This window comes from Littorina saxatilis, linkage group LG17, assembly GCF_037325665.1.
Source record: "Littorina saxatilis isolate snail1 linkage group LG17, US_GU_Lsax_2.0, whole genome shotgun sequence".
Classification (NCBI taxonomy): Eukaryota; Metazoa; Mollusca; class Gastropoda; order Littorinimorpha; family Littorinidae; genus Littorina; species Littorina saxatilis.
The window spans coordinates 3,226,267-3,242,816 of record NC_090261.1 but is presented as its reverse complement, the minus strand read 5'-3'; the positions used below and the strand labels follow the sequence as shown (position 1 = coordinate 3,242,816).

The following is a 16,550-nucleotide window of genomic DNA, read 5'->3' as shown; positions in this document are numbered from 1 at the left end:
ATGGCAGGAACAACAAACTTAACAGATGGTGTAGTATAAAACTGTTATGGCAGGAACAACAAACTTAACAGATGTTGTAGTATAAAACTGTTATGGCAGGAACAACAAACTTAACAGATGTTGTAGTATAAAACTGTTATGGCAGGAACAACAAACTTAACAGATGTTGTAGTATAAAACTGTTATGGCAGGAACAACAAACTTAACAGATGTTGTAGTATAAAACTGTTATGGCAGGAACAACAAACTTAACAGATGTTGTAGTATAAAACTGTTATGGCAGGAACAACAAACTTAACAGATGTTGTAGTATAAAACTGTTATGGCAGGAACAACAAACTTAACAGATGTTGTAGTATAAAACTGTTATGGCAGGAACAACAAACTTAACAGATGTTGTAGTATAAAACTGTTATGGCAGGAACAACAAACTTAACAGATGTTGTAGTATAAAACTGTTATGGCAGGAACAACAAACTTAACAGATGTTGTAGTATAAAACTGTTATGGCAGGAACAACAAACTTAACAGATGTTGTAGTATAAAACTGTTATGGCAGGAACAACAAACTTAACAGATGTTGTAGTATAAAACTGTTATGGCAGGAACAACAAACTTAACAGATGTTGTAGTATAAAACTGTTATGGCAGGAACAACAAACTTAACAGATGTTGTAGTATAAAACTGTTATGGCAGGAACAACAAACTTAACAGATGTTGTAGTATAAAACTGTTATGGCAGGAACAACAAACTTAACAGATGTTGTAGTATAAAACTGTTATGGCAGGAACAACAAACTTAACAGATGTTGTAGTATAAAACTGTTATGGCAGGAACAACAAACTTAACAGATGTTGTAGTATAAAACTGTTATGGCAGGAACAACAAACTTAACAGATGGTGTAGTATAAAACTGTTATGGCAGGAACAACAAACTTAACAGATGTTGTAGTATAAAACTGTTATGGCAGGAACAACAAACTTAACAGATGTTGTAGTATAAAACTGTTATGGCAGGAACAACAAACTTAACAGATGTTGTAGTATAAAACTGTTATGGCAGGAACAACAAACTTAACAGATGTTGTAGTATAAAACTGTTATGGCAGGAACAACAAACTTAACAGATGGTGTAGTATAAAACTGTTATGGCAGGAACAACAAACTTAACAGATGTTGTAGTATAAAACTGTTATGGCAGGAACAACAAACTTAACAGATGGTGTAGTATAAAACTGTTATGGCAGGAACAACAAACTTAACAGATGGTGTAGTATAAAACTGTTATGGCAGGAACAACAAACTTAACAGATGTTGTAGTATAAAACTGTTATGGCAGGAACAACAAACTTAACAGATGGTGTAGTATAAAACTGTTATGGCAGGAACAACAAACTTAACAGATGGTGTAGTATAAAACTGTTATGGCAGGAACAACAAACTTAACAGATGGTGTAGTATAAAACTGTTATGGCAGGAACAACAAACTTAACAGATGTTGTAGTATAAAACTGTTATGGCAGGAACAACAAACTTAACAGATGGTGTAGTATAAAACTGTTATGGCAGGAACAACAAACTTAACAGATGGTGTAGTATAAAACTGTTATGGCAGGAACAACAAACTTAACAGATGGTGTAGTATAAAACTGTTATGGCAGGAACAACAAACTTAACAGATGGTGTAGTATAAAACTGTTATGGCAGGAACAACAAACTTAACAGATGGTGTAGTATAAAACTGTTATGGCAGGAACAACAAACTTAACAGATGGTGTAGTATAAAACTGTTATGGCAGGAACAACAAACTTAACAGATGGTGTAGTATAAAACTGTTATGGCAGGAACAACAAACTTAACAGATGGTGTAGTATAAAACTGTTATGGCAGGAACAACAAACTTAACAGATGTTGTAGTATAAAACTGTTATGGCAGGAACAACAAACTTAACAGATGTTGTAGTATAAAACTGTTATGGCAGGAACAACAAACTTAACAGATGTTGTAGTATAAAACTGTTATGCTGGGCGTACACATCTTCCCCATCCATAAAAACGGGGTAAAAACCTCCTGTCCCACGTTCATAGCAATGGTGATAGCTCCACCCATAAACACGGGGTAAAAACCTCCTGTCCCACGTTCATAGCAATGGTGATAGCTCCACCCATAAACACGGGGTAAAAACCTCCTGTCCCACGTTCATAGCAATGTGATAGCTCCATCCATAAAAACGGGGTAAAAACCTCCTGTCCCACGTTCATAGCAATGGTGATAGCTCCACCCATAAACACGGGGTAAAAACCTCCTGTCCCACGTTCATAGCAATGTGATAGCTCCATCCATAAACACGGGGTAAAACATCCTGTCCCACGTTCATAGCAATGTGATAGCTCCATCCATAAACACGGGGTAAAACATCCTGTCCCACGTTCATAGCAATGTGATAGCTCCATCCATAAAAACGGGGTAAAAACATCCTGTCCCACGTTCATAGCAATGTGATAGCTCCACCCATAAACACGGGGTAAAAACCTCCTGTCCCACGTTCATAGCAATGGTGATAGCTCCATCCATAAAAACGGGGTAAAAACATCCTGTCCCACGTTCATAGCAATGTGATAGCTCCACCCAAAGAGATACATGACGATGTGGAAGCAAGAAGCACAGCACCTTATAAGGCCAAACAAAAAAAAATAGGTCTGTTTACGGTAACCCGACCGACCCTATTTTTTTCGCGCGACCCTAGACTTTTTTTGGCATTTGGGGGAAAAAAAAAATATAAAAAAAATCTTGGTTTTTTTGCAAAATAACGTAAAAATATGGATTTTTGGAAAAAAAAAGAAAAAAAAATCCCGACCTACCGACCCTATTTTTTTGGCCTATGTTACCGTAAACAGACTATTTTTTTTTTGGCCTTATAATCCTTCTGGCTGTAGCGACAGCGCAACTATGTGAAAGCTTCGTTGCACACAGAAACAATAGTCATTAGGCAACACGAGATTAGAACTCGTGATTTTAACAACATACAACCTGGCCTGTTGGGGCTGAATTTATTTTTCGAGTGAAGGTTCGCAGGTATTATAACACAAACAACAAAATTATTCCCAGTAATGCTCGTTGAATATACTGCAAAATGGAGAAAAAAACACACACATGAGAATGTTTTTGATAAGCCAAAGAAATGTCATGATGGTATGCATTGATGCCATGACACATGTACTTACCGATTTGAATGAATTGAATTAATTATTTATTGATACGGCAACGATGCAATGTGTGGCAGTGTGTTCCGTGTCAGAGGGGAATGCCTGTCGTTCGTTATTACCCATCATTCATGTTAGTCATTTGTGTGATAATATTATGTGATTGATGAGCGCAACCTGTTGTCGAGCAAATGGTGAGGTTGTGAAAGACACGGCGATTTTAACAATGTTTATATTTGAACAGGTGATTTTTCATACGATATGTTCAAGTGGTTTGCCATGCAGGTTTGATACACATGTAGCATATTAAAAGCTTTAAACGTGTGGTATGTTTTTGTCTTTCTATGTGTTGAACATTGTAACAAGTGCGTGAAAATCTCTCTCTCTCTTTCTCTCTCTCTCTCTCTCTCTCTCTCTCTCTCTCTCTCTCTCTCTCTCTCTCTCTCTCTCTCTCTCTCTCAGTGTGTGTGTGTGTATGCGTGTGTGTGTGTGTGTGTGTGTGTGTTTAAAACGCAAGATAATTTGCTTTGATCGACACACACACACACACACACACACACACACACACACACACACACACACACACACACAGTCACACACACCCTCATACACACTCACACTCACACAAACACAACCATCGAGACTAACGAAGTAGAAAAAATCTGACCATAAAATGGTTTCTTTTCAAAGAATATATTTTGAGCGTGGAAGGTATTAATCTAGCGTATACCACAGCCTTTACACAAGTTTGTTTGTTTGTTCGTTCATGGGCTGAATCTTCCACGGCTTTTACGTGTATGACCGTTTTCATCCCGCCATTTAGGCAGCCATACGCCCTTTCGGGGGAAGCCTTTCCACAATCATTTAGATGGCTGAAGCTATTCTATCTCAAAACTGACATTCTCAACCGTACACAAATGCACCAGACCGCAGAGCAACAGGCGTGTCATGCATTCTTTGAAGCGTGATTCCGAAACTGACAACGACTCGGTTGTTAACAGATAGGTGTGTCTATGACATGAAAGCGAAAACCCCAGGGTACAGGGAGATATAAGTAAGATATATATAAGTCAACTTGGGGGAGGGGGTGGAGGTGGAGGGGACTAACACCAACATACGTACTCACATGCACGTAACAACGCACGCGCGCAAACATCAACGCAGGAACACACGCATACACGCGTACGGGGGCCCGGTAGCTCAGTTGGTAGAGCACTGGACTTGTGATCGGAAGGTCGCAGGTTCGAATTCGGGCCGGGACGGACACGGGTCAACTTTATGTGCAGACCCAGAGACGGAAGCCATGTCCCACCCCCGTGTCATCACAATGGCACGTAAAAGACCTTGGTCATTCTGCCATAAGTGCAGGTGGCTGAATACATCTAAACACGCAGACACCTGGGTAGCGCGACTCCGTTGCTGCTAGCTTTCCACTGGGAGGAAGCGACCCGAATTTCCCAGCGATGGGACAATAAAGTAATGAAAATAAAAAATAAAAAAAATACACGCGGGCACACAGACACAAACACACAGACACAAACACTGGCAGACACACACTTATGCACGCACGTACACACACACAGACACAGACAGACAGACAGACAGACACACAGACACACACACACGCGCGCGAGCGCAAATATGCCCGCACCGACACACACCCAGACACACACCCAGACACACAGACAGACACACACACACACACTCTCACACACACACACACACTCACACACACACAAACACGCAAACACACACACACACACACACACACACACACACACACACACACACACATACACATACACATACAAAACAAGTCGCGTAAGGCGAAAATACAACATTAATTTTAGTCAAGTAGCTGTCGGACTCACAGAATGAAACTGAACGCAATGCAACGCAGCAAGACCGTATACTCGTAACATCGTCAGCCACCGCTCACGGCAAAGGCAATGAAATTGACAAGAAGAGCGGGTTAGTAGTTGCGCTGAGAAGGATAGCACGCTTTTCTGTACCTCTCTTCGTTTTAACTTTCTGAGCGTGTTTTTAATCCAAACATATCATATCTATATGTTTTTGGAATCAGGAACCGACAAGGAATAAGATGAAAGTGTTTTTAAATTGATTCCGAAAATTTAATTTTGATAATCATTTTTATATATTTAATTTTCAGAGCTTGTTTTTAATCCAAATATAACATATTTATATGTTTTTGGAATCAGCAAATGATGGAGAATAAGATGAACGTAAATTTGGATCGTTTTATAAATTATTTTTTTTTACAATTTTCAGATTTTTAATGACCAAAATCATTAATTAATTTTTAAGCCACCAAGCTGAAATGCAATACCGCAGTCCGGCCTTCGTCGAAGATTGCTTGGCCAAAATTTCAATCAATTTGATTGAAAAATGAGGGTGTGACAGTGCCGCCACCACTTTTACAAAAAGCCGGATATGACGTCATCAAAGGTATTTATCGAAAAAAAAGAAAAATAAATTCGGGGATATTATTCCCAGGAACTCTCATGTAAAATTTCATAAAGATCGGTCCAGTAGTTTGGTCTGAATCGCTCTACACGCACGCACACACACACACACACACACACACACACACACACACACACACACACACACACACACACACACACACACACACACACACAGGCACACACACACACACACATACACCACGACCCTCGTTTCGATTCCCCCTCTATGTTAAAACATTAGTCAAAACTTGACTAAATGTAAAAACCAACATCATAGCTTGTTGTTTATTCTCCAAGTAAGATTGTGTTGTTGCTGAATTCATTTTGCAGACTGACATGCAGTGCCAGTGACACAATTTAATTCAGTCAACAAAACAAACAAAAACAAAAAAACTAAAAACTCACATGCACCAAGTTTCAGGGACAACATGAATATAGAAACACTTGACCACTCTGCATAGAAACAGCTAGGCTGTTGATGTGTGGTATGTGTCAAAGTGGAAAGATGATCATGTCCCACACAATAACAGCCTGGGCGGATCCACGGTCATTTACCAGACAATTTACACGGGAGGAGCGAGGTCCCTTAATTTACACTTAAATCCCTTTCACACGGGAGGAGATCCCTTTACACTTAAATCCCTTTCACACGTGAGGAGATCCCTTTACACTTAAATCCCTTTCACACGGGAGGAGGTCCCTTTACACTTAAATCCCTTTCACACGGGAGGAGGTCCCTTTACACTTAAATCCCTTTCACACGGGAGGAGGTCCCTAAACACTAAAATCCCTTTCACACGGGGGAGGTCGGCCAATGCCCTTCATACATTCTGTTCTTTTTTCTTTTCTTTTTGTTTTTGTTTTCAAGGATAAGGTATGAATAAACTGATTATGACGCGCGCAGCACATTATAACGCAACAGTACAACAAACAACGTTATTAATACCGACAGGAGTTCCCGTTTAGTCGCGTGCTCGCACATATATATATATATGCAACAAAATCTTATTTTTTTAATTCAGGTATGCAGTAAATAATAATTCTGTACCAAGGCGCTCTTCTTCCCTCCGAAAGTGACGACTGCTGTTTGAACCCCTTTGATTCTGACATTTCTGAACTCAAAAGTTTCATAGCATGCACACCTGTATTCGCACAAATTGGGAATCCCAGTTAGGTCTATGACTTAAAATGCCTTGTCATTCCTTGTGACTTGTACACGAAATAATTTTGGCAAGTCTGTCCATGTAATTTCGTCATGCTGGGAACGCGGTCAAGAATCACAAACCCCCTTGCTGTGACAACGACCATAACCTTGACTCTAGTGCAGAGAGGTACACTAAAATCCCTTGTCCTTGCACACGAACTAAAACAATACAGTTTGATAATAAACCTAGATCATCAACATGCCGGAATTAATTGCCGAGTAGTAGGTTGCTGAGTAATTTTCCCCAACTTTCAATTTCTTGTATCTATATTTTGGCGTAACGGGGGAGAAGGGGTCCCGTCGCAATATAACCTTGAATGGTTGAAAACGACGTTAAACACCAAATAAAGAAAGAAAGAAAGGAGAAGGGGTGGGGGATAGTTGATGATCTAGGTTTGTTATCGTTCCCAAAGTGAACAAATGAACACCGTTTGAACCTCTTTGATTCTCATACTGTTTACTCAAGTTCCATAGCATGCACACCTATATTCGCACAAATTGGGAATCCCAGGTAGGTCTATGTCTTAAAATGCATTGTCAATCCTTGATGTCAATTTACGATATATCATGGAAGAAGCAAGGGATCTTCTTCTTCTTCTTCTTCTTCTTCGTTCGTGGGCTGAAACTCCCACGTACACTCGTGTTTTTTGCACGAGTGGAATTTTACGTGTATGACCGTTTTTTACCCCGCCATTTAGGCAGCCATACGCCGTTTTCGGAGGAAGCATGCTGGGTATTTTCGTGTTTCTATAACCCACCGAACTCTGACATGGATTACAGGATCTTTTTCGTGCGCACTTGGTCTTGTGCTTGCGTGTACACACGGGGGTGTTCGGACACCGAGGAGAGTCTGCACACAAAGTTGACTCTGAGAAATAAATCTCTCGCCGAACGTGGGGACGAACTCACGCTGACAGCGGCCAACTGGATACAAATCCAGCGCGCTACCGACTGAGCTACATCCCCGCCCTGAAGCAAGGGATAATCGATATGTTATAATCATGATAACTTCGAAAATGTTTCTTAGCTGTGCTAATTATCTAAATGAACGTAAACATGATAATAGTTGTTGCTCACAAGCTCTTGTTATTTATCAGTAATCGCAATCATCGGTAGCACAGGAAGGGTTGGAACTAGGCCAGTTTTACAGCGAGTTTCATAACTGAATTAATTATGTTCTCTTTTTGCTCACAACACTGGCGGGGACGGGGAGGGGGGAAAGCAGGGTGTGGGGAGGAGGGAGGGAAAGAAAGAATAGTTTCATGGAGACTTTCAAATCTTCATTAACCCCTCACTATAACTATCAGAACCAGTAGAACATGATGCCACAGGGCGCTAAAATAAAGTACGACTAAGAGACAACTGGCATGGTGTATGATTCTTCTTGTTACTTTATATTTACAGAGATTTAATTAAGCGACGTATAATACAGACTGCTGCAGAGATCGACAGAGAAAATTTAAAAAAACAGCCTACTCTTGCCTCTGAAACAAATATTGGTGGCGTAAGAGGGGTTGGGAGACCAGAAGACGAGGGGAGGGGTGGGTTGGAGGGGAGGGGAGGGGAAGGGGAGGGGGAGGGGAGGAGGGGGGGGGGGGGGTGCGAGCCTTGCAATTCCAACGCGTTGCGTCACTGGATTCTCCGGGAATTAAAAAAAGGCTACATTGCTTCCTCAATGTCAATTTGTTATAGAAAAAGAAAGAAAGAACAAAATGAAAGAACAAAATGAAAGAAAGAAAGAAAGAAATACATAAACGAAAGGAAGAAAGAACGGAATGAAAAAAGAAAGAAAGAAAGAAAGAAAATGAATCTATATATATGCAGAGTACGTATTATTTCCAAACGCCAGTATTACATTGCAAAGGTTTCCGCTATACACTTTTGTAATCCTTACGCTGATAAGAGTATGCAACGTTTCGTTGAACGTTTAGTGTTTTAACCCTTACCACATAAAGGGAAACAAAGAGGTTAAAATTCTGCACACAATGGAGAGAACAAATGATGCGAAACTTAGCGCCCCCAGTGAGAAAGTTAGGTAACACCCGCAGCCCCCACATATCGGATGGCAGAGGATTCCCACGCTTTACTCCCCGTCATATCTCCCCCCCCCCCCACCCCCTCCAACTCACCCCCCTTTTCCCCTCGACAAGGACAAACTACATACATAAATTTGTCGACATATCGGGACACGAAACCGCCCCCTAAAATTCGTACATTTTGTTCAACCCACGCACACTACAAAGAAATTTTTTTTTAAATTTAAAAAATCGAAAAAATGTCTGATCTCCGCCCCGAAGCTATGCCATTGAGATTTTTCGCTCGTGAAAACAAGCAACGTATTCTAAGAAACAGCCAAGCATTCCATGAGAAAGTCAAACAAAGGAAAGACAAAATATGCGACGAAAGAACCATGCGACCGGGGAGGGTTTTTTTTTCAAAATTAATTTGTATTCATTTTCCCCCCCCTCAGTAGATGTGTGGAGTTGTTCCCAGTTCTACAATCTGAGTGCAGAGTCCATTTACACCTTAAAGGCATACTAACGCACTCCCGTGTTTACAAAGTGTAGTTTGCCCACAATCGATGTCAAACGCACCATAAGACCATATAATGACGATTTGTCACCATGCGCGGACCATAATACATGCATTACAGCTTGTTCTAGCCTCTGAAAAAGTGAGGATGTCAACAAAGCCGCGGAGTTCTCTCCCTTGCATCAACGTTACATGTGTTGCCAAATCTATAAATAGGACGATCCAGATCAAAATGAACATTCAAATATCTCAACATTTAAGGGGTCCTAGACCACAATATTTTGCAGGGAACTTAATTTAGCATGTCTCCAGCTGTTGGTAAAGCAATTAGCGTGTATAGTCATCGAGTACATATGGCTTTTAAAAGAAGAAGAAAAAGAAGAAATAACAGAAAAAATAACGGTGTTTTTTTTGTGGGTCTTTTCCGACCTTATTTGCATGCAGGTTACTTCAACCCATATTTTTTGTCTGTTTGTTTCTCTCTCTCTTTTTTTTTCATTTCTTTTTTGAGGCGGGGGAGCCTCCTTCTTCATTGGTCCTTTTTTTTTAAATGAAATTCTCAACCATGTATAATACTACAACACATACATTTCCTTCTTCTATTTAACTCTAATTCCAATAAGATACCCAAATTCAACTTCTTTTCATATCTAAATTTGTCAATCGTCATTTTTGTAATCAGAAGAAATAAAGTTAGATTCGCCACTCCGTTCAACCATACACAACCGAATCTAGCGCGATAACGCCAGAAAAAACAAGTCGCGTAAGGCGAAAATACAACATTTAGTCAAGTAGCTGTCGAACTCACAGAATGAAACTGAACGCAATGCAACGCAGCAAGACCGTATACTCGTAGCATCGTCAGTCACCCGCTCACGGCAAAGACAGTGACATTGACAAGAAGAGCGGGGTAGCAGTTGCGCTCAGAAGGATAGCACGCTTTTCTGTACCTCTCTTTGTTTTAACTTTCTGAGCGTGTTTTTAATCCAAACATATCATATCTATATGTTTTTGGAATCAGGAACCGACAAGGAATAAGATGAAAGGGTTTTTAAATTGATTTCGAAAATTTAATTTTGATAATAATTTTTATATATTTAATTTTCAGAGCTTGTTTTTAATCCGAATATAACATATTTATATGTTTTTGGAATCAGCAAATGATGGAGAATAAGATGAACGTACATTTGGATCGTTTTAGAAAAAAATTTAAAAAATTACAATTTTCAGCCACCAAGCCACCAAGCTGAAATACAATACCGAAGTCCGGCCTTCGTCGAAGATTGCTTGGCCAAAATTTCAACTGCATGCAGTCTGTATTTAGTGTGCTTACTTCCCCTCGTTACTTTTTTTAATTTTTTTTTTTAACTCTAATGAGACCAGAATTTGGAGAGACATTTAAACAAGTCGCGTAAGGCGAAAATACAATATTTAGTCAAGTAGCTGTCGAACTCACAGAATGAAACTGAACGCAATGCAACGCAGCAAGACCGTATACTCGTAGTCCACCGCTCACGGCATAGGCAGTGAAATTGACAAGAAGAGCGGGGTAGTAGTTGCGCTAAGAAGGATAGCACGCTTTTCTGTACCTCTCTTTGTTTTAACTTTCTGAGCGTGTTTTTAATCCAAACATATCATATCTATATGTTTTTGGAATCAGGAACCGACAAGGAAAAAGATGAAAGTGTTTTTAAATTGATTTGGACAATTTAATTTTGATAATAATTGTTATATATTTAATTTTCAGAGCTTGTTTTTAATCCGAATATAACATATTTATATGTTTTTGGAATCAGCAAATGATGGAGAATAAGATAAACGTAAATTTGGATCGTTTTATAAATTTTTATTTTTTTTTTACAATTTTCAGATTTTTAATGACCAAAGTCATTAATTAATGTTTAAGCCACCAAGCTGAAATGCAATACCGAAGTCCAGGCTTCGTCGAAGATTACTTGACCAAAATTTCAACCAATTTGGTTGAAAAATGAGGGCGTGACAGTGCCGCCTCAACTTTCACGAAAAGCCGGATATGACGTCATCAAAGACATTTATCAAAAAAATGAAAAAAACGTATGGGGATTTCATACCCAGGAACTCTCATGTCAAATTTCATAAAGATCGGTCCAGTAGTTTAGTCTGAATCGCTCTACACACACACACGCACACACGCACACACGCACATACACCACGACCCTCGTTTCGATTCCCCCTCGATGTTAAAATATTTAGTCAAAACTTGACTAAATATAAAAAGAGGGAATTTTAGAATGTAGGTTTTATGAACAGATAACTATGAAAAAGGAAGGCTCAAGGGGTATCTTTAATAGGAGGGAGGGGGGGGTCTTACTAGCAAGGTGCAACAGTTATTGTACATGAACCGAGCATCGCTGAAAATAAGCCTGTACTTTGTAATTCTATCATGGATGAGAAAAGAAGAAAGAAGGCTACTATTGATAGCTTAAATTTGAGAAGTTCACTGAACTGCAAACCCTTTTCTAGAACACTTCACATCCCGTGCTTTCAGCTGTTCCCGGGGCGTCTATAAACTCGATGGGCCTATTTTAGTCATCAAACATTTGCTCTGTTAACTTCCACTACCAGACCAAACTCCTTCCCATAGTACAACTGCCTCTGTGAAGGGTTTGCAAAGTCCGTTATAAGCCACCACCCTAACACGTCTATTATTCTGTTAGTTTCATCAAAATAGTTTTCACAAGACGAGTGCAAATGCAGCTGTAATCACAAGTGAATCTCAACTTTATATTTTTCTCCATCCGGCTAGAGTTAGCTTTCCCCCCATGCGAATTAGGGCGTTTAAATGTATCACCCTCTAAATACACACTGTCTGGGTATGTTGAAGAAGTACAAATTCAAATGACGCAGCGGACGGGCGCAGTGGCGTGGTGGTAAGACGTCGGTCTCCTAATCGGGAGGTCGTGAGTTCGAATCCCGGTCGCTGCCGCCTGGTGGGTTAAGAGTGGAGATTTTTCCGATCTCCCAGGTCAACTTTGTGCAGACCTGCTAGTGACTTAACCCCCTTCGTGTGTACACGCAAGCACAAGACCAAGTGCGCACGGAAAAGATCCTGTAATCCATGTCAGAGTTCGGTGGGTTATGGAAACATGAAAATACCCAGCATGCCTATATACTCAACGAAAGCGGAGTGAAGCTGACTATGCTCTGAGAGAATAGTTTGGGGAACCCAAATGGGCAAAACGAGCTCACACGTAACCAGAACATTCTGGAACGCTGAAGAAGAAGAAGAAGAAGAAGAAATGACGCAGCCTGGAAAAGTAGGGGCGACCACCCCCAACAAGGCGCGTCCACAGGTGGCGGATAGTGGGGTGGCCTTCAGATATGGAGGTTAGCTAGCTGCGAGATAAGCCAGGCTTGCCAGGACGAATAACCAGTCGCGGACCAAATGGCGGTGCTTCCAGCAGGATGGGGCAGGGTAACAGGTGGCACTGTTACTCCCAAGAAATACCCCAGGTGTCCAATTCACAGAGATATAGTTCTATATATCTCTGTGGTGCAATTACGGGAGCACCATACGATCAAGAGCCGCATTATAAGCTCTAGCCCTGGGGAGGGTCACCTCAGATAAACAAACCAGCCAGCTATGGCCAAATAGCCTGGTAGACTGGACTCGACAGCCCTGTAAAGCCACCAGTCAAGGAGAAGGACCACTACGATATAAAAACTGACACGGCGATCGAAGTCGGATGAGCTGGGCCATGTATGGCGCATAACGGCAGCTTAACGCATCAACGCTCAAATGACAGACAACAAATGACAGACAACAAATGACAGACAACAAATGACAGACAACAAATGACAGACAACAAATGACAGACAACAAATGACAGACAACCAATGACAGACAACAAATGACAGACAACAAATGACAGACAACAAATGACAGACAACAAATGACAGACAACAAATGACAGACAACAAATGACAGACAACAAATGACAGACAACAAATGACAGACAACAAATGACGCAGGAAGTGAAAAAAGATGGTCCTTATAATTGAGCCCCAAGTCGACTTCGCGAAGGATACGCGAAGTCTTTTTACCGAAAACTCAGTGCTAAAGCTTCGTGCCGCGAAGTATGCTTCGCGTAGTCCACTACACCCAGTTTAGGACAGGCTTAATTCAAAAGTGCAGTTTTGAATCTTCAAAATGGACACGCTTCTCTCTCTCTCTCTCTCTCTCTCTCTCTCTCTCTCTCTCTCTCTCTCTCTCTCTCTCTCTCAGTCTCTCTTTCTCTCTTTCTCCCTCTCTCTTTCTCTCTCTCCCTCTCTCCCTCTCTCTCTCTCTCTCTCTCTCTCTCTCCCCCCCCCCCCCCCCCTTGACGTCAAAACATAACTTGACATATATACAGGTCAGCATTGTCGGTCAGTGTCACATAACCGAGCTCGTTTCGGACACGCCGATTTGCTAGTTCTATTTCGGGTGTCCACCTGGCAGTATCCGGGTTGCTACGTGTGTAAACAATAGGCTACATGATGCATGGGCAACAGCGTAATGTGTGATAGTGCACACGGCAACAGTGACGTCATTATGTGCCCCTGTATGACCCGTGCGATATATTTGGGTCGGGGCCAAAATCTAGTGGGTTTTTTAACAGCACAACATTGGTGGAAATGAAGCTTCCCTGGCCCTTCAAGAAACGCGTTCTGTCAATGCTTTATTACATGCGGGACAATATAGTTATGGTACACTCAATAATAATATACCTTTGTTGAGACACGATTTAATATATTTTGTTTCACTCGCAAATGCGCATTACGCACACACACTAATTGATTAACAAAAAATTACGAAGACTGCGGAGATTCTAAAACATAAACACCCCACCCAACTCTCTGGCGACTGGAGCGTCTGTCTCTGTTCCACACAATCATTGTACCTCTGATCGAACAACAACACCAGCAGCAGCAGCAGCAGCTAGCAGCACCATCACCACCACCACCACCACCACCACCACCAACAACAACAACAACAACAACAGCAACAACAACAACAACAATAACGATTGCTGAACACAGTTGACATCATCGATTGTCGACGTCAGCTTTGAAAATGGACCACCATGAACGATAATTATCTTCAAAAAATAGTGTTCCAAAACAACAGGAAATGGATGACTCATGACGTTCCCGAACTCACGTGTAGTCACTCTTTGTGTCATAATCAGCATGCATTCCACCTTGTTTGTAATATTACAAACTTTGAAAACTCCGTAAACGCTTTATTTTTAAGAATGAAATTATTGAAAGTGAAGCGATGCTCATGATTTACTGAGTCGACCACAACAAAAGACGGTGACCTGTTCGAGTCGAGTAACTTCGTCAATTTCAAAATAAGGAAACAATTGCATCATGTTTAACAAAAATCAACACTTTTTTCAGTTCCAGGAAGTGTGGTACAAAGTTCATCTAGCACTCCCTACGACCATTGCCCAACTTCTCCCTGTGAGTACACACGATATAAATAGAACCAGCGCATTTCCGCTTGGCGAATTTCGTCAAAATTATGGAACGAATTGATTGAGAGTTTTGCGATCATCGTTTGCCTCAGCCACATGTGGAGCTTTGTACACTATCCACAGAAAGCACGAAAGATTACAGGAAAACAAGCAAATTAACGACACTACCCAAGAGTACAGACACGTACATGGCATGGACACCATTTCAGCCCAAGTCATGTCACAGTCAGCACCCTTACAAAAAAACAAAAGCACGTTTTGAATCGCTCGTCTGATAACACACACACACACACACACACACACACACACACGCACACACACGCACTCAAGCACACACACACGCACACACACACACACACACACACACACACACACACACTTACACACACACACCCACTCACACACACACACACACGCACAAAACTAAGCAAGCAACAAAACAAAGCAAAACAAGTCGCGTAAGGCGAAAATACAATATTTAGTCAAGTAGCTGTCGAACTCACAGAATGAAACTGAACGCAATGCAACGCAGCAAGACCGTATACTCGTGGTCCACCGCTCACGGCATAGGCAGTGAAATTGACAAGAAGAGCGGGGTAGTGGTTACGCTATGCTGCATAGCACGCTTTTCTGTACCTCTCTTCGTTTTAACTTTCTGAGCGTGTTTTTAATCCAAACATATCATATCTATATATTTTTGGAATCAGAAACCGACAAGGAATAAGATGAAAGTGTTTTTAAATTGATTTCGAAAAAAAAATTTTGATAATAATTTTTATATATTTAATTTTCAGAGCTTGTTTTTAATCCGAATATAACATATTTATATGTTTTTGGAATCAGCAAATGATGGAGAATAAGATAAACGTAAATTTGGATCGTTTTATAAATTTTTATTTTTTTTTACAATTTTCCGATTTTTAATGACCAAAGTCATTAATTAATTTTTAAGCCACCAAGCTGAAATGCAATACCGAACCCCGGGCTTCGTCGAAGATTACTTGACCAAAATTTGAACCAATTTGGTTGAAAAATGAGGGCGTGACAGTGCCGCCTCAACTTTCACGAAAAGCCGGATATGACGTCATCAAAGACATTTATCAAAAAAATGAAAAAAACGTTCGGGGATTTCATACCCAGGAACTCTCATGTCAAATTTCATAAAGATCGGTCCAGTAGTTTAGTCTGAATCGCTCTACACACACACACACACGCACGCACACACGCACACACGCACGCACATACACCACGACCCTCGTTTCGATTCCCCCTCGATGTTAAAATATTTAGTCAAAACTTGACTAAATATAAAAAGAAAAGAAGCTTACAAACACGCATAATGGTGATGCCACAAATGAGCACGTGTTTTCCTGCAACGTGTGAGCCTAGGTCTACCTGGCACTCCCCTTTGAGGTCATTGCCCTAGCTCTACATGTCATCAAAACACGATCAAAATAAACCCAGCACGTTTCCATTCGGAGACTTTAGTCAATACGGAGAGAATTAATTTAGAGTGTTGCAATAATTATTTGCGGCACTACCTCAAGAAAGAAAGAAAGAAGGAAAAGAAGAAACAAAGAAAGAAAGATGGAAAAGAAAGAAAGAAAGAAAGAAAGGAAGAAA

General features: G+C 40.7%; 1 protein-coding gene across 9 annotated transcripts in view; it reads right to left on the bottom strand.

Moving 5' to 3' along the window:
• The window catches only part of LOC138951901 (uncharacterized), a 125,124-nt gene that overhangs the window by 47,325 nt on the left and 61,249 nt on the right, over nt 1–16,550 (bottom strand). The window contains exon 1 of one of the 9 annotated variants that reach the window (XR_011451259.1): nt 6,099–6,117. The exons of the other annotated variants lie outside the window; for them this stretch is intronic. The gene's annotated coding sequence lies outside the window, so the exon portion shown is untranslated. Of the gene's footprint in view, nt 1–6,098; nt 6,118–16,550 lie in introns of those variants that run through there. 9 annotated transcript variants of the gene reach the window in all.